The sequence below is a fragment of the Trachemys scripta genome, chromosome 15 (assembly GCF_013100865.1).
Source record: "Trachemys scripta elegans isolate TJP31775 chromosome 15, CAS_Tse_1.0, whole genome shotgun sequence".
Taxonomy (NCBI): domain Eukaryota; kingdom Metazoa; phylum Chordata; order Testudines; family Emydidae; genus Trachemys; species Trachemys scripta.
The window spans coordinates 13150062-13176510 of NC_048312.1; positions in this window are offsets into that span (position 1 = coordinate 13150062).

Sequence of the window (26449 nt, forward strand, 5' to 3'; positions counted from 1 at the left end):
TTTTGTGTCCTAGAAAATGGGATTGGACTTTAACAGCAGCAATGTCGACAGCTCCAACCCATCTCCGCTAACTTCCTTTTTCCCCCAACAGGAGAGTTATTGCCATCTTTAAGGCCATGTTAGAGACTGTCAAACAAAGGGTTTTTCCCCTTCTTAAAAACTCCAGGGAAAGGGGAGCAAGGGATGTTGTTAAAATGAAAACATTACTTGATACTTTACATTTCAAATGCTTTACCTGTTTTTCCTTTTCTGTATGTTTAATAAAAGGTTAAAAAGGTATTTAATGGTGTGTTTGCCATGTTATTAAGCAGGTTAAGGTTTCTTTATACCTGACCCTTGTTTAAAACTGTTGGACAGTGACACAATCATGTTAACATCTTTTACTCTCTGGGCACATATACGCCATCTAAATTAATACAACAGAACCCTGCAGGATGGGAAGGGGATGGAGGGTGAGTGGGCACAATGGACGCCACTTTCCAGAAGGTTCCAGAAGCTTGTGGCGTAGGCACCTTGATCCCACAAATGTCAATATGCGGAGGCTCATCTCGAAAAACCTCGTTACAGGAAAGCAACCTACATTTCCTTAACATGCAGTGTTCTCTAGTAAGTGTTTAAAGATATCCAACAGATCCAGGGCTCTTGCCAAATATAAAAGTTTTCATGCTGTTAAGAAAAATAATTTTGAAAGTTAGGGAAGATGCTATCTTGCCTTTATAAACGGCTAATAACAAATGCCAATTATGCTTTTTTGAAGGCTTGTGAAATTGATATAATTACAAGTTCATTTATAATCCATTCTGTGAAGTTCAATGAGATTGTTTAAATTATTTTTAAATAGAGTTAAAATGGTCCAAAAGCTAGGTTGAAAGTGACTACAAAAACGCAATAATTGAAAAGTAGATAATTAAGATAGTTGTCTTTTTCCAAGGCTGAGCTATATAGTTCTACAGTTGCTGAGTTATATAAACCTCTAAAATGGGTTGCTGTAAGCTCTGAATTAAGTGTAGAGGAGGTAGACACGTCTTTGGACTAAAAATGATATTTAGAGCAAGCATAGTCCTGGTAGGCAGAAGATGAAGTATTTTTCCTGCAATAAGTATGCTGAAGATAATATTTTAATGAAGCTTTTTGGACATTGGCTTTTTATCTGCACTATTTCATTTTATTTAGTCAGAGCTGATTAGGGTGACCAGATGTCCCAATTTTATAGGGACAGTCGCGATATTTTGAGGCATTTTCTTATATAGAAGCCTATTACTCCACACCCCCGTCCCGATTTTTCACACTTGCTGTCTGGTCACCCTAGAGCTGATGTTGGAGAAGGGGTAAGGCAAATCTGTAATGGGCTGCCATTTTTTAAAAAAGGAAATATTTAAAGATATAGATGTGTGTGTTAGAAGAAATAGGTCAGCCAAGATTTTTGAGAAACTAGCGTTTTGGGTGCCTCAATGTTTAGGTGTTCAGTGAGAGGCATCTTTAACGGGACCTGACTGAAAGGGATGGAGGACTGAATGCTTTCTGGAAATGATTTAATTACAGTAGTGGTGGTTCTAGTCTGCTAACAATGGCAGGATATTTTTGAGCATTTATTAGAGAAGTATGTATGAGAGTACACTGTGAAACCCAGTTCATTCAAACAATCAGGCTGCGGGTGATTTTGATTTCCATAATGTAAGGACACTGTGATGATTAGCACCATACAAGTGCATTATACCTACGCTAAATAAGGAATTCCACAACTGGACACCCTCTTCTGAAAACAATCAACTCCTGAAAATTTTATTCCATCAACTGCAACATCCCATTGAGTTCAGCTACCTTGGAGAGTATGTGTAATGGGAAAGGTAGTCTCCAAAATAGCTCTAAGGATTTCAAAGATTAGAACCAGGGCCTTCAACTGGATCTAAAAACCAGTGAAACATGTTGCTAGCATGTTGGCCAAAGGTCTAATAATGTTGGAGTTTTGGATGTTACCACCCACCTTGATAATTTTGTTCAGGAAAGCTGGAATGATGGCAGATGTGACAATAGTTGCCAAGGCTATGGCACTAAATGTCCATTTCTTGAGAACTGGCTGCATTACCAAACATTTTGGTTGTCAGGTTGGTTTATAGCAGTCATGAGGAACAGGGATTTTATTCACATGCAGCAACCCATATGTTGGCTCCGAAATCGACATAAGAGTTGTTAGAGTTCAGCAAGGAAGGTGGAAAGATTGTCCTTTGTTTCGTTTTCTTGCTTCTAAGGAGATTTTCTAATTCAGCCAGTCCTTTCAGTGAAGTGGGACAAGAGTTGTTCTCAATGAGTAGTACCTGGATACGTGGTTGGCGATAGCTCATTCTCTATTTGGCCAGCATGTCTTTTTATGTTGCATCACTTATGCGGTGACCTGTCTAGTTGCATCTCATGTCAAAAAAAATGAATGCAGAAAGAAAATCTGTCCCTCAAGTTTAAAATGCCTCGCTGCCTTTTTTTTTAATGGTGCTAAGTCAAGGCTTAATTCTTACTAAATTTCAGGCAAGTCCTTGTACCTTTGCCATTACTTTGGCTTCTTTGGTCCTTGCAGAGTATTATCTTTTAAAATAAAAATAAGTAGATGATCAAGTAAAATATCACCCACAACTTCTGTCTTAGGCATAAACCCTTCCCAATGAATGTGTCTTGATGGCACATCATGCCTGACTCTTTGCATAATGCAGATTCATCTGATTTCCATAAGTTCCCTTTCTGCATGAAACATGCTTGCTATTCTATTCCATATTGAGCCTGCGTCTCTCTTGACCTATGATCATGTGAGGTTTTAAGATAGTGTTTATTCTAAAGTTGGCCTAATAGGAAATGGTCTGATCCATTAAGGAATAGGGTTTGAATGCCTACTGAGGGACGGCTGTCTGGCTGGTATCCAGAAGGCTGGTACTTGTAATGTATGGCCTTCAAATTAGGAGGTATAGAACTGTGGGAGGAAAGGGAGGAAGAGAATGGGTTCTCAGGGCTTTGTTAGAGAAACTCACATGGCAAAATTTTTCTTCAAGTGGAGCTGTGTTGACGACAAAGAACCACAAGGGTTGGTAGTTCCAACAAAAAATGGACAGATAAAATCCCATATGTGGTAACTTGGTGATCAAGATGGCTTCAACTGCCTTCCTGCTTGTGGTAATTTTTACCTGAAGTGAAAGAAAACAGTAGGGTTTCTCCTTTGTAGGTTAGACTTTTCACAACCTCAGGTATGCTTCTATTTAACTTATATTTAGCCAATGATAATTGGCAGAGCTAGGGGTTCTCTGAGCAATATACAGCACAGTACCTGGGGCACCGAGATCTTTTATTGGTTACCTAAAGTACAATGAAACTGAGTCATCAAATAAGTAACATACATCAATTGCTTCCATCCTTTTACTCTATCTAGTTCTCATAAAATTTAATGGTTTGTTCTGGCACAAAAAAGGGAGTTCAGACAGTATATAGAATAAAAGGTTTTGATTTTATTTTTTTGTTTGTTTACATGTCTCAATATGTAAAGGAAAATAAATATATGTATAAAAATTTAAAATAATATATATAAAATGAATGAGGATGCAGCATAGATTTTACTCACTTGCTGTAGACTGCTGTGCAGTATAAAAATTTATGGGAATTTATATTTCTCCTTCCAAATGGAGTCAAAACCCTTACTAGAATTTTATGATAAAGTAAGTGGCAGGTTGAATGCCAATTTTGTCATAAATAAAAAAAGCCCAACTCTGCAATAAAATAGGTTGGCCTGTTTTTGTGGCTGCTTTACAAATTTATTCTCTTTAAAAATGTTGTTGCTTAATGTCTTCTTAAAATATTTTCTTTCCCTGTAACAAAATCTTATTTGTCTCCCCTCAGTATGTCCTAGGTGAATGAGATGGACTGTTAGCTCCAGGAAAATGCAATGTTAAACTGCATTTTCAGTGTTTACTGTGGCTTGTTCACATTATGTGTGACCAGGGTGGGGGCAGTGGGCATTTACATGTGTGCACTATCTGTATAGGTGACTAACCCACCACACATGTTGACACTGTGTTCGAGAGTAACTCAGGATTTTTGGTGGTGTCCTTCAGAGTTAAGGTCCATTGACAGAGGTCTCATTGTCCACAATGTACCTGAAGCCAGTCTTTTTTGTCTCACTGTTTCATGAGTATTAGATTACAAATATTCTGAGGATAAAAACAAAATCTCTAAAAAATAGATACGTACATGTTGTAGTGAACTTCAGTTATAAAGAAGGCTTGTTTCTGGCATCTTTACTTATCCCTCATTCAATAAGTGCCCCAGTATGTAAGGGTCTCAGACCCAATAGTCATTATTTCTACCACTGGCAAAGGGTCAAACCTTGCTTCTATTGAAGTCTAACAAAACTCATATTGACTTCAATGGGAGAAGGACTGGATCCTAAACCTACATTAAAGGATGGTGAGAGATGAGGGCTTTTTCATCCAGTGACCAGTTCTGTCCCAAGTCTTGCTTGTCAGGTAATAGCCATTTGTTTCCTATTGCTCAGAGCAAAACATGAGGCTTTCATCCACCTCCATTCTGTTCTCTACCTAATTCAAGTTCTTCGTGCAGTTGGTTATGAATTCAGTGTCTGTGCTTCTTCACCTAGGATTGTTATATCCTTCTGTTGTTTTTCACATAGCTTTTAATTTTGCTGTCTGCAGTCTGCAGTCTCACATCATTATATCTGTTGCAGCTTCAGATCTGTCCTTTTATGCTGTGTGATGAGTCAAATCCCTCAGTTTTGATTAATATGAAGTGAAGGGTCACTTAAATCCATCTCCTAGCTCAGTGTGAACTGCCACATCTTATGCAGACTCACTTATTTTTAGGCATTGCAGATTTTCTGTTTTCTCAGAATTATAAAAACAGTATTCAACGTTACCATAATAAAAGAAGCAAAGGGAGCTTCTAAAAGCTGTCTGCATTCTTGGCTTGCCCATCTTGCCTTTATCATGTGGAAGAAATATTGTCCTAGTTTAGCAGCAGGTAGTTGTGAGTGTCACCCTATTGACCCCAACAATGAATGTCCTTCAGAAACCTTTTGAGTCACAGCAATTCTGAAGAAAGGACTGAACTTCCACTTCTCTGCTGAACATACTCAGTAGCTGCATTAGTACAGCCTAAAATGTGGATCCACAATAACTTGTGTATGTCCTAGAGGTCCTTTTCCTTTCAGCATGTTAAATATCTTAATGATCTCTTCAGCCATCTGATGTACAGCCTGTGAAAAAGGCAAAATCTATTGGGGCAGCAGGTCTTCATTATATCTAGAGATACCATTTTGTTGCCTCTGCTGAACAGTTTCAGGATGTCCTAACTTCCACTTTTAGGTCAGCCTCTGTCAAATGAATATTGAATTCATACTGATATTGAATAGAACTATTGCTCTGTCAAGGTGCTGTCAGCAATTGAGGTCTATTTGCATTCTGTTGACATTGATCATAATTTCCCATCCGTTGTCATGCTCAAATTCTTTGTAACATAACTTATTTTGTTAGATGCCAATTATCCTTGAGATTATAAATCCTAGTTCCCATTGCTGCTACTGTATGTACCCAGAGAGTATTGAGCACTGTTCTCTGTTTGTCAATAAGGCAACACAAATTATTACAGTTCAGCATTCATTATGCATTTGGGATGCAGGGAGGGGAGAAAGGACACTGCTGATCCTCTTCTGCTTTCTGAATCCCTAACGCTGGATATTTTATTGAATTGAGAACATCCCTATTACCACCTGTGAAGAAATTGTGTAGCAAAGTCTAACTCACTATTGAACTGACTCAGAAGGACACAACCCAGTCAAGATGAGTTTGTTTTGCATGTTCCTTCTCCTATCCCACCTCACACAGCAATTACAGACGGAGTAGGATTCCATCTACTAAGAAGCAAGGGAGTGAAAGATAAGTCAATCAGATTTATTATATAAGGGCAAATCGACCCACTTCCGTTCTAGTTTTCTTTGCCTCCTGACCTGGAAGCATGGACTGTGGAGGTACACCACTCAAATATCAGTTATTTTCCGCTCAGAAGCTAATTTGGCTATAATCTTTTAAGACGCTGTTTGAAATCCGCCCAAAATACAGCCCTAAGATGTGAACACTCAGGTTTTTTGATTGAATTATTTTTCTAGTGTGACTTAACTGCTAACACTTTCTGCATATTTTGTTTTGCCTCCAGCCAGCTCCTTTCATCACCAAAACTGCAGCTGGGTGCAATGTTTGGAACAGTTGGTTGAAAGTGAATACATGCTTGCCCACTAATTAAATTGTCTAGAAGGCACTCCCTCTTCCCTGCAACCAGCTTTCATGGCATTGTGCCTGCACTATTCTATCCGTAAATACAACCATGAAAGAATACCTGGTAAGGCATATAATAAAAAACAACTTATACCTTTGATCTCACCTTAATTTTCCTTACCATGGATAAACACTGGAGATCAAATTTAGGTGAAAAAGTGCTTTGCTGGATTTTGTATATTCTTGAAGCAAGCTTCAATTTAGTCCTGCCTGTTATAACAAGTCTTCATTTACCCTCCAATGATCTTGTAAAGTCCTAAGTACTTCATTTCATGCTTTTGCATGAAAAAGAATGCCTGTTGACACGAGTGAGTCCTTCACATGTGCAGAGTGACAGGTGCTACACAACTCAGCTCTGCCAATCCACTTTAACACTGACCTACTACTCTGCTAATCCTGGGCCTCTGGCACAGTTTGCTCAGGAAACATACGGTGGAGAAATGTCATCGGAGAGCTACACTGATGCTGTCAAATCCATTTTTCTCTTTAGACCTAAGCCACATTTAAACCACTGTTCTCTGGAGAGGAAAGTCAGTCATTTCATGATAATACTTGACATTTATATAGTGTTACAAACCTTAATCAATCTGCACAGCAACCCAGTGAGGTCACTAAAATCCCAGTTATTGTGACGGGGCAATAAGCAGCCGGCACTGACTTACCTAAACCACATACTGAGTGGCAGACCTGTGATACCTGGCCTTTGCATTCCTAAAGCCAGGCCTGATCCAGTAGTCTTTACAGTCTCTCTTCTTGTAACCTAATGCCTCAGAACATATTCCTAGGGGAACAAATCCTGCATTTGATTTTGTTTCATCACATGGTAACGGGCCAGATTTTGGATTTCATTTTTTTTTTTTTTTTTTTTTTAAATCCAATTTTTTTTTTCACAGCCAGGGCCGGCTCTGGCTTTTTGGCAGCCCCAAGAAAAAAAAAAAAAAAAACCCTGCGGCGCGGCCAGAGAGCGGGTACAGGGGGACCGGCTTGGGGGGGAGGAGGAGTGAGCGGGCTGGAGAGAGAGAGAAGGGGGCAGCCAGGGCTACAGCAGGGGCGCTGCCACGCGGCCCCTCCCATTGCACCGCCTCCTGCTGCGAGGGCTCCGGTCAGCGGGGAGGGAAGGAAGAGGACTGCCCTGCAGGGCGCTCTGGTTCTCCGTGCCGCCGCCCCCGACAGGGCAGCCGGAGCAGGGGGGGAAAAAAGGCAGCCATGCCGTCCTTGGATTGGGCAGAATGCCACCTCCAACAATCTGCTGCCCCAAGCACCAGCTTGCTCAGCTGGTGCCTGGAGCCGGCCCTGTTCACAGCACTGCTTACATTTTCTGCATCTTCGGTGCATGCTGTTATTTTCAACGATTGCATTGCTGTCCATTAGAGAGAGAACCCAGACCCCTTTAATTTTGCTAATACCAACTGCCCTGGCTAAAAGTTAGGTGCTAGACATGGAAGTGGAGCCAAGCATAGGAACCGCCTTAAGAAATAAGTGATTGGCATGATGTCCCACTACAAGAAAAGTGTCTGATGAAATTGGCCATCCCCATTGGCTGCTGATTTGTGATAAAGGCTTAACAAGGTAACATTTTCCCCCTTCAGGGTGTAGTGTGACTGAGGTTGAAAAAAGATGGGGCCTTTCTGCTTTGAGCAGAGCAGATGAAGTAATTTATGATTTCAGCCAAAAAGCTGTAGTAACGGTAATGCTTTTTTAATCAAGTGCTCATTGCCCACAGATCTTTGAGTGCCTGACCATAAGGATAACAAAACCCAGTAATTATCAAACAGCATTATGACCCCAGTAAATCTTATGACATATGTAAAGTACATGCACACACTCACTCCAGTGCTGTAGCCCCCCTCCAATAAATACCTCCCCCCTCATTTAACTTCACCTGGAAACCAATTTCACATGAGCGCTGTCAGAGTGAGAGGATAAGTACTCCAGAGCTGCACGCCCTCGGTGGAGGAGGCTCCTGTCCCCTCAGATTCATAAAATGGGATGCTCAGCAGTGACAATGCCATCTGGTAGTGCAGTGATGGGAGTTTAGAGGTTCCTCAGGTGCACCACGCCTGCATGACTTACAACATTATGTACACAAAGTAAAACCGGCCGGCATACTTGCTAAACTAGAGGCAGCCAGTTCAGTTGATTGTAGCAGGAGTGTCAGACATACACCCATGAGAACCAGATTTCCAACTCTTCTGTGGTGAGGATGACATCATTATCATCAGAGTGGGCTCTCCTCTCTCCACTTGCAATTGCACACACCACTTCCCCATCTGTTGGGATGGCACAACATCCCGGTAATAATTGCAGCAGTTACTCAAATGGAAAATAAATGTTAGGAAAGTCTTTTTAAAATGCTTCAGCAGCTTAAAACAAAGAGGAAAGCCAGCCCCATAGGACCGGGCAGCCTTCTGAGTCCCATGGTTTGGGACCCTCAGATTTAAAACTTTGAGAAGTCCTGACTAGCTGCAGCCTGCAAGTGGTTTTAAAAAGTCGTCCTATGTACCCACCAGGAGGGATTTTCAAAAACACTTAAGGGAATTAGGAATTAGAGCATCTTCTATAAAGACATCTACTCTTGATTTAAAGACGTCAAGTAGAGTCTCTTTAAAGGCTACTGTAGATTTCACATACACCATAAAGGCTTCTCTGGGACTTCCATGTTGATTTTATGAGCAAATCTGACTCCCAGGTTCAAAATTTTACTTTTCTATTTCCAGGTATTTTTCTCCAACCCACAAAGAAGGAATATGGCCATCTTATCCAGGCTGAATCTCTACCCCATTACCTTCCCATCCACTCTGCAAACTCTGTCAGCAGGAAAAGGATTGGAATTGTCCTATGCTATCCTGGTAAGGTTCTGGGACCTTTGCCTGATTTTCTGGTATAGGAAAGGTATTTTTCTACTTGGGGACCTAGTTAATTGCAAAGATGAATGTCACGTGAGTCATCCCCCACAACACGTGACACATATTGCCTGAACCAATGTTGCTGAGAGAGGCTGATGATGTAACATTTCCAGAGCTAACTTCTCCAGATACATTTAGGAGTAGGATATTACAGCATGTAGTCCGGGAGGTATCTGTAGTTAGGCATGAGTGATGTCTGAAATGTTTGTGATGCTCTTAAAATGCTCCCCATTCTTTCAATTGCATCACCAGTAGGCTCATGCACTGTAGTCTCTTTATATGTACCGGAATATGCCTGTGCTTAGCTGCATCTCCCACTTTCATTATCTGCATGGACATAAACTGGATGACTTTTTAAAATGATAGAAATTGACAGCTACAACCTCACATGGTGCAAAGAAAATAACATTGGACACACATCTGTTAATCACATTACGTTCCCACTGTTTGCAATCTCCTATCAGAACCAGCACTGGCTAATAATGACTGACAGCATCACAACTAGCAAAAATTAAAACCATTATTCACAGAGATGCGACTTCCTTCCTTTTTCAAAGCATTCTATATTAAGGTAGCACAGATAACATGACAAGGTGGACGTGAAATGATCTATTACCTGCTGGATCCCAGAATACCGTAAAAATGAGAGCAGTGCTGGTAAACCGGATGACATTTGTCCAACTTTACTTAACTGAGTAGCATTCACTTAGCTCTGACAGCCTATTGATAACCATTGCCCAATGAGAGCATTGGTAGAGTAATTTGAGTTGAGCAGCTAATGCATTCTCACTAATAGGCACTGAATGAAAATTTGTTCATGCTCATAAGGTCATTACGAACTTGCAGGTTAAATAGACCACAACCTGTGACAGTCAGGAGGACCTGTGGGACTAACTTCAGGGTTTTCTTCCCTAGATAATGGCAAGTCTGCACTAATTCTTGGGTGGGGCATGACTGCACCACCTGCTTTAGAGAGGTGATAAAGCTGGATTCCTGCCTTATTAATAAAGAGAGGGGGCTTAATGAGGGCTCTGATGCTTCATCCCCCTTGGTCCAAGCATGATGCAGAAGACCTCTGCTCAATAGGGTTTTTGGAGATGGTTAAGTGTGTGCTTCCCAGAATGACGAAAGAGTGGAAAGGAGCTTTTTTGTAGAGGGCAGGCTGCTAGAGTTCTTTTTGGAATAATTATTTTAATGTTGATGGGGTTTTGTGGTACTATTAATGGCAGGGCACCTAGAGTTTTGTGTTGAAGTCTTATTATTTAAATAAAAATAAATAGGTCTTATTTGCTTTGCCTTTCTATCCATAGATGAGTTACCCATGCCACAATAAAGGGCTAAGTGGGAGAGAGATTAAAACAAAATGATCAAGGATGGGATAGGTGAAATGACCCCATTCCGTGGATTGGTAGGTAGTGATGAGGGAATACATGCTTAGTCCCCGCAACTGTTTGGTTTTAAAGAGAACCATCCATCTTGTTCTGTGCAGCATGCTGAAATTCACACACTCAGAGCACTGTGGGCTGTGTAGGAACTCTGAAATGTAGTTGAAAAATAAATTTGTATCTTATTCATTACTCAGTGTATTTTCTGCAGACAATGCAGAGGAGTGTGAATGCAGCAGTCCTATTCAAGCCGCATACAATGGCAGGGGTAGCCCTCTTTCACACAAACACATTCCAGATTCTAAGTATTCTAAAGGAAACCGTTTTCTTTGCCTTTTTGCTGTAAGAATATGGTGATGCAGTAAATGCTACCATTCAGCCTTTAACAATGGCCCTGTTGTGGCCAATTTCCCTGTCTGAGCAAGGAAAGGGAGGATAGAATGTTCTCAGCAAATGGAGCAAAGCATTGAGTCTGTGGAAAGCTAGAGACGAATGAGTTCAGTAAACTGCGTGTGGCAGTTTGTTCAGGTTCAGCCGAACAGCTTAACATCCTGCAATTGGCCACCCTCTAGGAGGCCAGAGAATGGACTTGGGGAATAATTCCTCCCATCATGTACCACAGCAAAAGGTCAGAGATTCTTCCACTCTATGCAACAAAGAAACAACAGTAACCCCCATGTCAATATCTAAAGCTGCAAAATGGAATCTGAAACATAGTTCTCGCTGGCTGTTTGGCCCAGTCATGCGAGCATTCTGGGTAAGTCAAGGGGAAGAACACTTTTTTAGGGCTCCCAGTTTGGATGAATTTTCAGTAAACTATACAACATCAACACGTTTCTGATTGGAAAGATCTAGACAGCTAGCTGCAATCCCGTCGCTTAGCACAGCAAATCAGTGATTCCAAAGTAACTGCACATGAGATTTTTAAGTTTATACCAGTGTGTCTTGAACTCAGTCCAAACTGAGGATCACCAGACTCCAGGGACAGTTTGAAATACAAATCCAAACTTTCCAGATTTCTCCTCATATAAATGTTGAGGTTTTCAAGATCGATATGCAGTGCTGGTCTTTTATGAATAAACTATACAAGGCTTACGTTACAATAGATGCTCCAGTGAAGTTAGATTTAACTGCTACTTCCTTCACAGTCACAGCAGAGTCAGTGATACAATTCAGACATCATCACTGGTACAAAGCACCTTCTCAGCTGTCTTCCTGTCAGTGAACTGTTACCTTTCCAGCACTTGTTTCTATCCATATCATATATCCTGAGTTCAACTGAAATTTCAGCCTTTTCATTGTAAAAAGCTTTCACTTCCATCTCCCTTTGCCTAGACAGAAATTAGGGGCACAAGTGGTTTGCAGAATCTTTTATGCAGTTTGTGATATCTTTAGTAGAATGGATTGCTTGTAAAACTCTCTCTCAGTCCCTAGGATGTGACGGAGAACTGCATTTCTGTTGTGTGTTCGTACAGTGTCTAGCACTATGGGATCTGGATGACTCCAACTCCTAGGTGGTCCTGCAATACAAATAAAAATGCTAACTAAATCCATGTATATTTTCCCCCATCCTCTTAATTCCAAGTGTTTCTACTTTTCTTTATTGCATTATGTAACAATTTCATAGACTTAACTGGTACGACAGAGGGCGGGCAGAGTTTAGCATGTTGCTATAAATGTACAACTACATACATAGAGAAGTATAAAGTATCTACATTCTGAGTCAAAGTTTGTACAATTGCTATCTGGTTAATTATACAGATATGAACGCCGATGGCTGTTTGGTAGCATGCAGCTGTAAATAGCTCTTGTGTCTAGTTACATATGTGGGCTGCCCACTTGTTAAGCAGTGCTTTGCGCAGAGAATAGGGATACTACTCACTGTTTAATGTTTGCCAAGCAAAATAAGTTCTATAGAAGTTCTAAGTGGTGGCCAGGCCATTCAGAGCGTTGCAAAGGGGTTAAGAAAGAGACGTCTCCTGTATAATTGCCCCCTCCGGCTGGGCATATTGCAAGATGTTATCACCTTTGGCTAGCTGGGTACCTGTAAATGACAAAGTCTGGGTATCAGATTAGATGGGCTTGTTTTATGGTCAGATCAGGGATGGTAAATCCTATGTGTCCCTCCGGCATTAAGCTTTCAGACCCCTAATATAATAAAGTAATTATATGACGCTTTTCAGAGAATGACTCCGACAACCAAAAGGTTTGATTATTCTGAAAACAGCCAGGAAGCTTTTTTTTAAAAAGAAAGAAAAGAGTGGGACTATTTGCGGTGGGGGGAAAGGGGTCAACTTTAAAACACACAAGAACCTGATTCAAATGCATAACTGCATCAACAGCCATCTGAACAACTGTTTTATAAATAAAATGAAACGTTTCATTGCAGTGTAAAAATGCTTCTTTCAAAAGAGGCAGTGGACTGTAAATGGAGAACAAGTCAGTCTCTATGAATAACAAATCAAATTAATTTTTTATTCTGCCAACTGCTGTCATGAAATAACCAGGAAAAATGCTGTAAATAGTGTGTTTGTGATGAAACACTGTAAATCACTGAATCTAACGTTTAAAAATTGAAATGTCTGGAGGAAGAGCTGTTGCGGTGTCTTGAAATGCCCATGAAAATTCAAAAGGAAGAAAAGGAATATATTAAAGTGTCTAATTTGTAACGTAACACCAGCCTGCCCTTTCCACTTTCTGTATCAACAGAAATGTTAACAGAATAATTCTTCGCCGTAAAATGTTTTTGTGTGACTAGATCTACTGGAGTGCTGTGGAGACTCTAAAACAGAGACACGGGTTGGCTCTAGCAAAAAATAATCATTCCCTTGTGACAACACCAGAGTGAACACTTTTTTGGGAGACTGACTGTAAACAAGCAAGGGTAAAATCACCTTAGTAGCATTGTCATCATCATCGCAAACAATCCCAAAGGGACGTAGCTTCCTTGTAGATCAAGCACTACCCAGATTGATCTGCAATGAGGTCCTTAAAGTGGTGAAGCTGGATATTCAATTTATGTCCATCATGGGTGACCTTCGTGTGCCACCAAAGCTTTTGCAACCCACGTGATCGCCGGACTTGTAGCGGCATTCCTTGGTAAACATGCTCCATAATTCGTTGGCCTTCCATCCGAATAATAGGTCTGTACCAAGAAAGCTGCCTCAACTGCACCTGATGGAGGCAGTTAGTGGGTTCAGTTATGAATATCCTCATTACTGAACTTGTCCTGCCACTTCATGTGGAGTAGCTAATGGAGATGACAGGAATCGAAATGTCAATCCTCTGCTCTTCAGCCTTCCTTGGTATACACATTTCTCTTCCGTACCATGAAGATGGTGTAACTGTGGTTCCACAGATTTTGTAGTAAGCTTGATGTCCCAACCCCTCCACAGAGCCACTGAAGATCCCGTAACACAGCGGAGGCTGCTGCTCTTTGAGCATCCACATCTTTGGAGCACCCTCCAGTCCTGCCTGTGATGTTCCCAAGTATTTGACAGTTGCCAGTGCGCCATCTCCTGTCTGGACAAAGAGATACTGAGGCAGTTGTAATTTAAAGTTTGGAGGCCGCTTGATGGTAATGGCCAGCAACTTAATTTTGTCTGGGTTAGTAACCAAACCAATGCACTCCGCTTCTTGCCAGGCCAGATCAGACATGCACTGCAGCAATTCACAAATTGAGCCAACAAGACGACGTCATCGGCATATTCAAAGTCCTGAAACAAAATGCTGTTCAGTTTGACACCATTGACAGCTGCCCCTTCAAGTCTATCCATCAACCAATCCCTTTTATTATAGAGAGCTGTGAAATAGGGTGACCAGACAGCAAGTGTGAAAAATCGGGACGGGGTGGAGGGTAATAAGAGCCTATATAAGAAAAAGACCCAAAAATCAGGACTGTCCCTATAAAATCGGGTCATCTGGTCACCCTAATGTGAAAGCTAGAGATATCTGTAGTCTTGTTTGAATATAGTAAAGGATATGGCACAAACAATGACTAAAATACTATATGTAATAGGAGCTCCAAAGCCCAGAGCCTTTCCATTGATTTCAATGGGATTTGGACCATGACCACAGTAAATATACAAGAACATTACAACACAAATCCATTGACTGCCTTTGATAACATGGTTTTTGACATGGTGTTGATGTGCCCATGGACTGTAGAAGGGGTAAATAGTCACTCATGAGTAGTGGCCCTCCTTCCATATTGCAGTTCTCCCAAGAGTGCTCTGGGGAGTTGTTGACTGTGGTTATGGGTGTTGATGAGCTGGAGTTCGTTTTGAGTGCCTAGAGGGGACTTTTTGTTTTTGTTTTGACTGTTGATTTGTTTTAAATGTTATACCCCTGCAGATCTCATTACAAGATTGAGCTCTTAGACTGCTACTGGGATGTGCAAGATCTAAATCTAAATAAAGAAAATGCACTGAGAAACAGAGGGAGATTCTGGAGACATTTTGGTGCTTCCATGTCATTGCCTGTAACATCCATTATATTTTTCAATATATGGGATTTTTTAAAGGAGAAGACTCCTGCACTGTTACCAGATGTTGCTGTTTAAAAAGATAGAGTAAAAATGTGTTTATAAGGCTGTGTTGTTATATCTTCAGTTTTAATTTACATTCAATGCACTTTTTAATCTATATGCAGTTTAGTGCAATGCTGTAAATTATGTTAACTGCTAAATTTAATTGTCATGATTCATCCAACCATATTCTGTCATCCGACTGATTAAGCAAATGTGCAACATCAGGGCCCAGATTTCTTTGCCAGTTGCTCTGACATTTCTACCTGTTAATTTCCTTGAGTGAACGTTACTGTGGGGCTTTGATAATTAATGGCAATGCATTAATTATGTTAATCTCCTGTTAAAGTGCTCTTAGGTTGCACACTTCTGCAGTTATAGGTTGAAGCATTATCCACCATAAGCACATATCAAGATGTGATACCAGCAGTACAGTCCACTCTTTAAAAATATTTTAACTAACTAATAAAGCGAAGAAGGAGGTTTTCTGGTTAAGGCACTCGATTAGGACCCAGTGTGATCTTTTATAGAACACTGGCCCTCTGAAGGATATTCAGTTGCCCATTAGTAAAATGGAGATAACATTTCTCCCACCCTTTTCTGTCTAAACTGTAAGCTCATTGGAGCCGAGATCATCTTTCTAGGTATTTGTAGTGTGCCAAGCACATTGGGGTCCCAATATTCTAGTGCTGCAGGCAGCACTGTAATATAAATACTAATATTTTTATACCACACCTGTCACCATGCTATATGAGCACAAGGTAACGTACCTGGCATTGTATTAATGTCTGAGAATTTACAGACATTCATGTAGAAACAGGATTCTAATACAATATAGAATGCTGGAGCGGGATCCAGTTTCATGCTAAAGCTCTTTTGTAGCTCTTGTATCTTTAAAGTTGCCTCTCTTTTTCAAGCCTGGAAGTTATTTCCTTTTCAGTTACACAAATGCATTAAAGTCACTTTTGCACAGGGTCAAGTTCTCATCTATTAAAAGTAAAAATATATTATCTGGCACTACCACATACTTTTCCTCTCGCATCTCAATGTCTTCGTAGGGCTGAGGCAGTAATTTCCCCTTGTTTGAGGAGAAACTGTCAGTAACAGTATATTTAGAGAGAGTCTCTTGCAAGTTCCTTATTCATTGTGGATTTGCTTTCTTTCTAGCATCTTGAGGACTGAAGAGTTATCTGACTGATGGGTTGATTCAGTGTATCTTGGAGGTAGCTAGATAGGATGATTCATACAGTTTAAGGGAAGCTGGTGAGCCTAGAAGATTTAATACATGGCCTAAAATGAAATGTCAGTGTTTGAGACCTGTATCCATTTCTAAGACACATTCATTTTGGGGGTTTTAAGTTTTCTTTTCAAATAGGAAGAATTACAGCTGAACATCTGCAATAATTCCTTAGTTTAATAACCTCTTCTTATTGATGAATAGTTTTGAAAGGGGATGATTTTGTAATCCCAGCTATTCATCTTCTGAATAATTACGTTTGTATTTATTACAAAGAGATAATGAGAACGTCTCTGTATGAATTTTCTTTCATTACTTTACTTTAAAATACATGCATTGTTTTGAGTACCTGCTTGGGGGAAATTGTTACGATAAAATAAGGAACTTAATGATCATTTATAAGTTACAGGAATCATTATCATACCATATAGGGATAAGCACTCACACGGTTTCATTCACTGGAATTCTGTGCTAAAAACTTGAATAGTATTTTTTGTAAATGAATCTGGTATAAACAGGAAAATCTTCCTGCTCATGCCCAGGGGTAAAAGTGCTGCTAGTATAAAAGTATCATTTGGCACTTGTGAAGAACATTTAAAATAAGCTGTTACTTTGTACATAGTCTTGCTCTTTTTTCTACTGTTTGCTCAGAAACACGCAAGTGGGAGCAACTTCGGTTGATTCGGTGGTACTGTGCTTTTCTTCAGCCAGCAGCGAATTTCGCACTGGATGTGTTTTGGTTCTTAATGCATCATTTTTTGAGCGTGGCATGGGCCTGCTCATTAACAATAACTACACAGGGCAGCATTGTTGCTAGTGCTGTCTCAGGAGACCCAAGATGGTAGCAGGAGCAGAACGATTGTATGGCAAGGTAGAGATCTTTTTGGCAGGGAAACGTGAGGAGCACCAAAGATGATGTCAAGATTGAAATGTAATGGCAGACCTAACTGAGGATCTGGCACTGTGCTGAGCCTGCCCTGTACCTACAGCAAGTTAAGTCATGTGCTAATATTGGTAAAGAGTTTCTGTTAGATTCTTCTAAACACGAAGTTCTCAGGGGGGTTCTTTTGTGGTCTTTTCGGTGGCATCAGTCTGCTATTGCAATAAAACCCTGTTCCTGCAAACTCTTGGGTATAGTAACCGCTCATTGACACCAATGGAACGGCTCATGGAAATTAGCACTGTGCTTGGGAGTGTTTGCAAGGTCAGGATCTGTTAGTGACAAGTTCCCATTGCAGCACAGGGGCCATGCTGGATGGGTGTGTGTGTGTGTGTGTGTGCACAAAAGTGCAAGGTACAGACATGAGGAAAAATACACTTCATTTGCATCAAAAGGCCAGATGTGTGTAAACTAACGTGCAGCTCAAAGGGCTGGGAGAGCAGTCATCTCCCTCCATTCCTGAAAAAGAGGGTAAGAAAGCACCTCCTTCCTGGACCTTCCAACTAAACTGGGTGTTCTCTTTGGGCTGTGATGCCAGCCTATTCCTGCAGGGCCTTGCCACATGTGCAAGGTGTGGAGCATTGACTGGAATTATGCCAAGGTCTGACTACTGTGGTGATTAAGGGCACTTAGCAGCTCACAGGATCCATGCCCCTGGTGAGCAATAAGCTCTTATGGTCCAGCTCTGTTCCAAGTAACTGTTTTTTTTGTCCCCCCCCCCCCCCCCCATAGCATGCCAGTCTGATAATCATCCTGTAGGAACCACTGTGGGCTCATGGGCCAACCTGGGGCACTGGGACAGTTGAAGGGAAATAGCGAATGGTTGGGGGACTAGGGTCTCAGCAAACTGGAAAGCCAAGAGAAACTCTGAGTAATGGGGAAGAAAGATAAGGGAGCTATGGGGAACTAAAACAAAGAAAGGGAAAAAATTGAGGCCCAAGGGGAGAAGCAAGAGTCAGGGAGAAGACCATATAAACTAAGGGTGTTAATGGCTGAGAGTGCAGACAAGATTTATGCAAGCAAATATTTGTGGGTCTTCGACTATTACACCACTATCACAATCTATACAAATATAACACCTTATGCTCCTTAGCATTTGAAAGTTCCTACTGTTTTTAAAAAGCCCTGTTGCTGTAAAGACTGTGGATAGTGTAATTTATGTCACTAATGGATCTTGTGTATGTTATCCTTTCAGAACTTCCTGGAAACATCCAGGAAGTATTTCAGGTCCACAGAAAAGCCTTGTTTTTCTGTAGGATCCACACCCCTCAAAACAAGCAACAGTTGGTGCCCTGTAAGCATTTGCCTTTATTGGGAGTATTGCCTATTGACCTTTTAAAGAACCCTACCACATGGAAGGTTTCCGGACAGCTCTAAAATGAGTGATGCAAAGCTGTTGCCTCCATTTCTACCTGCGTGTAATATTAGTAACTATCTAGTTGACCCTTAAATTCATCTAAATGTGCCCTGGCATAATTGAAGCTGCCCACATAATTCTCCATTCAACATTACAAATGGACCGCTTGGAGAGATTCACCTACTCATCTGTACAGATATTTTAGTGACTTGCAAAGCGACTTCCAGCGTATGAGCCCAATCCTGCAACTGTAGTCAAGCCAGCACGGCTCTTGAGGACGGTGGGATTGCTCACGTGAAGGAGAGCGGCTCAGATGAGAAGTGTCTTTGCAGGCTCAGAACCTATATTCTTGCTAGGCCCAGGTGCAGATACATGTTCATTAACTGCACTAGGGTGACCAGATGTCCCAATTTTATAGGGACAGTCCTGATTTTTGGGTCTTTTTCTTATATAGGTGCCTATTTCCCCCTCCCCCCCCACTCCCTTGTCCGATTTTTCACACTTGCTGTCTGGTCACCCTAAACTGCACGGTGTCATTGACTACACTGTGCACTCCCCACAGAACTTGGAGAATCTCTTCGTTGGGGTGTTAAATTGGATCATTGTCATTAATGAGTTGGTGGTGGCTTTGGTACCACACAATTCAGCCTGATACTGCTCAGGGACAGGCCTGGCTCTAAATCAGCTGGAGTGCATTCATAGATTCATAGATTCTAGGACTGGAAGGGACCTCGAGAGGTCATCGAGTCCAGTCCCCTGGCCGCATGGCAGGACCAAATACTGTCTAGACCATCCCTGATAGACATTTATCTAACCTACTCTTAAATATCTCCAGAGATGGAGATTCCACAACCTCCCTAGGCAATTTATTCCATTGGTGGAGTTCTGCTCAGGAGGCTGTGAGTGGAGGGTGAAGCAACTCAGGCCCCTGCGGTAAATGGCTTTAGAAGCCTCCATCAGTTTCTTCCTTGCAGATGAACTAGATAATATGTACTCCACACATTTCCTCTTACAACCAGTATTCCGCTTTCTCCTCCCACTGCCGTAGAAATGGTGAAACATCCCCAGGAATATTTTTAATCATGCTTATTTGTAATTTTTCTCTGTATTTTTGCTAGGTCCCATACAAAAAAGAACTGAGGATTTTCCTTTAAAAGATAATCTCCCACCCCCCAAATAAGTCTGTCATGTTTTTTGTAAGAATTTTATTTTACATTATCAGTAGCAACTTTATCAGTATCAGGGGCTTGCCCTGTTAGTCTGTATCCACAAAAACATCAAGGAGTCTGGTGGCACCTTAAAGACTAACAGATTTATTTGTTAATATAAAATAAACAAACAAACAAATAAATCTGTTAGTCTTTAAAGTGCCACCGGACTCCTTGTTAACTTTAACAGTATTTCTAAGCCACCTATTGGCGAAGCATCTAAAAATACCACCATGTGATAGTGCATCTGAGCAATTCTGAGATGACTATTAGACCAAATTTTCAGCTGGTGTAAATATATGCAGCTCTGCTGACTTTGATGCAGTTCCACCCATTTACATATTAGCAAAAAAATTATCCCATCTTCTGTAGCTCAGAAGGAATGGTCTTGTGGTTCAGGCATTGGATGGGACTCGGATCTGGGTTCAAATTCCAGGTCTGGCATAGATTTCATGTGACCTCCACCACAGCAATCTCTGTGTCTCAGTCCTGATCTGCAAACTGGGAGATATCTCCATTCTCCTTTGTCTTGTCTATCTAGATTGTAAGCTATTTGTTGCAAGGGCTGTCTAACACTGTACAGCACATAGCATACTGGGGGGTCTGATCTCTGTTGCAACTACTAGCATTATCATATTAACAATGTAACTGTAATTACGTAAACCTACTTTTTTCCCAAAAACATTCAAAGAATGGGATGTCTTTTATTCTTTCCCTTCACACACACACACACACACACACACACACACACAGATCAAAGCAGCATCTGATATATGCACACACGCTGGTCAGTTATCCATTATTTAAATCCTTTCAATCAAGAGTAATTACCAACTGGGCATGACTCAGAGAGCATTCTCTTGTTTGCCGGTTGTTGAACAATCTGTCCTACTTCCACTTCAAAATCCCACATAATTGGCTAAAAATACCCAAGGCAGCCCTAAGTTCCACAAGTCTCTCTGAATAATTATTACATTTATTTTTTTAATTGATTACTGGCCTAGTCAACACCTAGGGAAACAGCAGGTGTTCTACCATTTGTAAAGGATGAGGGCTTTAGAGACTACCAAAACATAGTATTTATGTGGCGGTGGCCTGCCTTTTTGCAGTTGTACATTCAGCGTGTGTATGATTTTTTTGAGAGGTGGGAAGGGAATTAATATTTTCACTCATCTTCACTTTTTATTTCTAGAAATGCTGCAGTGCCTGTAAAAGCATTGAGCTACTGCTAAAAATAAATACCTTCCTAACACCCAATTATTTCAGAGTAGAAGAACCGGCTGCGATTTAAGTTTTAAGGCAGCATTCAAACAGGCCTCCAAAAATGTGTCCAATTTGCAAGTGATTGTAGGCATAGGGAGAGTGCTGCTGGCACCTGCTCATCTAAGGGAAGGAATGCATGGGATAATAAAGAAAGGAGGTAGCAGAGGAGAGATAAAAAGGAAGGATGGGACAGGGGGAGAAAACTTTGTGAAGAAGATGAGAAGCAGAACATAGTGGTTGAATGAACGTGTTTCACTGAATGATCCAAGGCTCTTTATTGGTAATGTGATGGGATCAGCAGACCCTGCTCTGGCATGACAAGTCACTGAAGTTGCCTTCAGCCAGAAAACAAGTGCGTTTTGTGAAAAAAATTGAGGTTTTGAAATATTTCATTCCGATGTGGAACCAAAAAGGGGGAAAAAATTATCTCGCCCACATACACACCCCATCTCCTCCCACAGTGCTTAGGGTACTTACCTGGGATGTGAGAGACCCAGGTTCAAGCCCCTGCTCTGCCTGGTTCAGACATGCCCTAGCCAGCTGGCTATAAAGACAGTCTCTCTCTCTCTCTCAATCACATGTTGGAGCTTTTCCGCTTTGTATAAATAATGAAATATTCCTTGGGACAGAGAGAGAGAAAGAGACTCATTCTATAACCCAGTGGTTAGGGTGTTTGCCTGGGATGTGGGAAACCTGTTCTGAATCAGGCAAAACAGGGAGTTGTATCCCACGGGAGTGAGAGACTGAGTGTCTCTTGTTCCAGCTACATTTATTCTATCCATGTACATGGCTTTGAATGGGGGGTGGGGGTGTCAGTGGGCAAGAAGATGCCCTTAGTGCCTGTCATAAACATACAGCTAAGGGTAGCATAAAATCCCTCCTTACCTGTAAAGGATTAAGAAGCTCAGATAACCTGGTTGGCACCTGACCAAAAGGACCAATAAGGGGAGAAGATACTTTCAAATCTGTGTGGGGAGGTTTTTGGTTTTGGATTCCTTTGTTCTCTCAGAGTCAGCAAGGAACCAGGGCAGGGAAAATACATCTCCCTAATCCATATCTGACCTAAGCATCTAATATTGCAGAAATAGTAAGTAATAGCTAGAAATGCATTAGATTCTTTGTTTTAGCTTGTGAATTTTCCCTGTGCTAAGACGAAGATTTATCCCTGTTTTTGTAACTTTAAAGTTTTGCCTAGAGGGGAAATCCTCTGTGTTTGGAATCTTTTTGTTACCCTGTAAAGTTATCTTCCATCTGATTTTACAGAGGTGATTCTTTTATCTTTTTTTAAATAAACTCCTTTTAAGAACCTGATGGTTTTTCAGTGTCCTAAAGACCCAGGGGGTTTGATCTGTGCTCACTTTGTAACCAATTGGTTAGGATATGATTCTCAAGCCTCCCCAGGAAACAGAATGTAGGGGCTTAGGAGGAGGTAGGGTTCCAAGTGACCCTCCCTGAATGTTTGTTTAAATCACTTGGTGGTGGCAGCGATACTAAGGGCAAGGAAGGAATTTGTGCCTTGGGGAAGTTTTTAACCTAAACTGGTAGAAATAAGCTTGGGGGTCTTTCATGCGGGTCCCCTCATCTGTACCCTAGAGTTTAGAGTGGGGAGGGAACCCTGACAGTGCCCTTCTGGATGCACTTGGGAGTCAGGGACTGAACCATCCATTAGAGCCCAACTTACTTTCAGGAGCTAAAAGCCCCAGCGAGAGAGTGTCATAAAAAGACACACACTGTTTTGGTAGAAAATAACATCAGACCGTTCTCTTGACAACAGGAAAAAGGGCCACAAGAACTGGAGGGATCCATTCAGATTGCCAAGATGCCTTGAAGAGGCACTAAACTATTCCAGTGTAGGAATCCATCCATGTGGGTAGCTGCAAGTAGTCATCACAACATGATAAAATCCAACATGACACATACATCAAGCCATAAGTCTGTAGTGGGGATGATAACTCTTAGGCATCTCTCTCTACTGACTTTCTTTTATTGTATTGTTTTTTGTTTCTCTAAGTAAGAGCATCTTAATTTTCCTGTTACATGTTTTATCAAACTATGATAAGATGGAGGGAGTCCTTCCATGCTCCAAAAGGAATACGGACATTTCCGAAGGACATTTCTGTTTTCACCAACAATCTGAGTTGAATTAAAGGACCGGGGGGGGGAGGAAGAGGGCGAATCAACACAATCAAAACCAATATGTCAAAGAAGAAGAGGAAGGACCTTTCACAATGGCTAATGGACTGTCCTTTAGAAATGGAATGTTTGCCTCTGGGGACAAAGTTCTAAGTCAGCCAAGCCTGAAGTGCCTGAAGATCACGCTGTCAATAAGACTGGATAATTTCACGTTGCCTTCAAGTCAAAGAAAGTTTTCGGAGGTTCATTGCTTATTTATTGCCATGTTTCCTTTTGCTTTGAAAAAAGAAACAGGAAATTCCTGCAAGATAAAAGACATGCTCCCTCTCACCCGAAAGAAAGAGCCTGAGGATTTCTATGAATTCATCATTACAAATTGCTGGCAATGTTCATAGAAGTGCTGGATGGGGCCGAGGAATATTTTTTGCCTTAGATATATTCTTTGCCTAAGTGCACTCTCTGGTTTAATGATATTTAATGTATCCGTGTACAGAATAAAAACAGATTGCTTCTGGGAAGTAAAAATACCATCCGAATTGCTTAAAATCTATGCATTATTTGATGGTGGTTTGAGAATTATAGTGCTTTACAGGTGCAAGAGAGAGAAACTTCCCACTTTATTTTCAGGAGCAGCCCTTCATGCAAATAGCTGAGTTATCTGTTTCTCTGTCTGTACCTTACTTGGCCATGTGTTGGAAGAAGAGGCCCTGCTACATCTTTTTGCGTGCCTTTTATCAAACAGTACCTCCAGTCCCAAGTGCCTGTGACCTATGCTGAGCCAGCGCCAGTAGGTCATGTTGCCTTTTCAGAGCTTCTGTTGCTTGTTCATATCTGGATCATCTCTTCACAAGTGTATGGTAAATGTATTAAACCTATCCTGTGGGACACTTTTTTTCTGTGGCCTGGCTCTTGCAGCAGTGAAAGAAGCAATGATCCATGTTAAGAACAAACAGGAGGTAAAAGCCTTCAACATGCTTTACTGCATAGCCATTACAATAGCGTGGCAGGTATCATTCATTTGGGGCATGTGGGCTGAGTCGATGGAAATAAGCTGCTCAAGTGAAATCCACTCCATCATTTTTAATACAAGCAGCTGAGAGCATCAACAAAAACAGGCCAAGAACTTCAACAACCTGTGATTTGACGGCTGTGTAGCTTCTTGTTTTAGTCACAAGAGACCTGAATGTCCAGTAGCGTTACCTACAAGGTATGGTGGTAGGGCTGAGAGTACACCCCCATCCATCAGTAGGAGAAGAATTAAAGAACAAGAAGAAAGATGGGGGTTACTGTTAAAGCAGTGGGCCAGGACTATGGAAACCTGGGTTCAATTCCTGGCTCTGCTAAAGGCTTCCTGTGTGACCTTGAACAAGTCATTTAATCTTTCTGTAGCAGTTCGCTAGTGGTAAAAAAAAAAATTTCTCTCATCCTGTGCCTGTTTAGATTGCAAGCTCTTTAGGGTAAGGATACACGCTTACTATGTGTGTGTCCAGTGCCTACCACAATGGGCTCTGATGTCTGCTGGATCTCTTGGCATTACTTTAATACAAATAAGTGGGATCAGATACATTGGATTGGGGTTGTGATGATTATATCCATTGGAGCATTTGTGAATGAAGACCAAAGTTTCATCATTTAGTAAAGAAAATATATAAAGATAAGTGCTTTTATCAATTGTAAATATAATGAATTTAAAGAGCAAACCCTTGATTAGGTTGGGTTTTAATATTGCCTTAAGTCTCAATGTGTACATTAAAAAAAAAAAAAAAAATTCTGAACACCCATTTTCATTGTCCAGAAAGAAAGCGTTATGGGCATGTATATGTATAGGTGCCATCTTCAACATCTTCTGCCATCAACTTCACAGCCCTGGCTGACAACTCACTCGCATGAATCCGTAGTTCAAACGATCTATGCTAATTAGTCCAGCTCCGTGGAAGACTCCACCGTTCACTTCATCAGCAATGAAAGCGTGACAACTCCCACATGGGTCACTGAGCTCAGCGTCCTGATGGAAAAGAGGAGGAGAGAGAGATTTTGAACGTGGAAAGTGACGGGGCTGAAGGGCCAGGCAGAGAAGGAAATGTGCCAAATGCACAGGTCACAGAGACCAGCAGCAGCAGTTAGAATTCTCTTCTGCTGTCTCGCACACGCAAGAGCCAGCACTCAGAGATGGGAGCTGAATTGTGACCAATTACTTGCCCAGTGAAGTTAATTGTGTCAGTGATTTTTGGCTGAACATCGCTGGAGTGCAGCAGCCAGCAGGGTGCTGCTGAAGAGGAAGAAATGCAGTTTATTTCTGCCACCTTGGGGTGAGGATTACAGACATTCGTTCAGGCCACATCACTAAATGAGCCAGTGGGCACAAGCAGTTTTCCCATGTGGTATCACGGTGCAACTCATGTGGAATTCACACAGCACTTTGGTACCAGTTTCTGAAAGTGAACATGGGGTCACAACATCTTGGATTGCAAACAGCCTTGCAGCAGGAGGAGGAGAGGAAACCGCTCCGCCAAGGAGTGCAGCTGAAGCCCCTTCACTCGCTGCTGTCTCTTCACGGAAGGGGAAACTGTTGTCACACTATCTGATTACAAAGCTGGAATTCAAGTCACATTCAGGTTCACTGGGCCGGTAAGCAGGGGCCTCACTAGACAGGGCAGTGCTGATATAAATGGTCCCCAGAGACCATTAGCTAGAGACCCGGAATGTGGATTGAAAAAAGAAAACCTAGCAGTATAGAGGAGAGATACTTAGTGGCCTACTCCTCAGGGTAGTGCAGGTAAGACTTAATAGGAGAAGAGAGAAGAGAGACTGTCATGGAAGCAGAGTAATGGAGTGCAGGCCTGAATAAAGGAAAGGAAGATGATAACTGGCTGGACTTACTGTAGGGTAAACCAGAGCCACGAATGTTCTTTGAAGTGGGAGGGACATTGATGAAAAGACACCGTCTGAAGACTTGTCTTTGGGTATGTCTACCCTGGCAGAGTTTTTGCACTGTCAGTTTCACCGGTAATAGGGAATCGGTGAAAGTAAAGTGCTGGTTTGTGTACTCAATTCCTCAGGCATCAGAGAGTGTTTACATTAGCACAGGGGTCGGCAACCTTTCAGAAGCGGTGTGCCGAATCTTCATTTATTCACTCTAATTTAAGGTTTCGCGTGCCAGTAATACATTTTAACG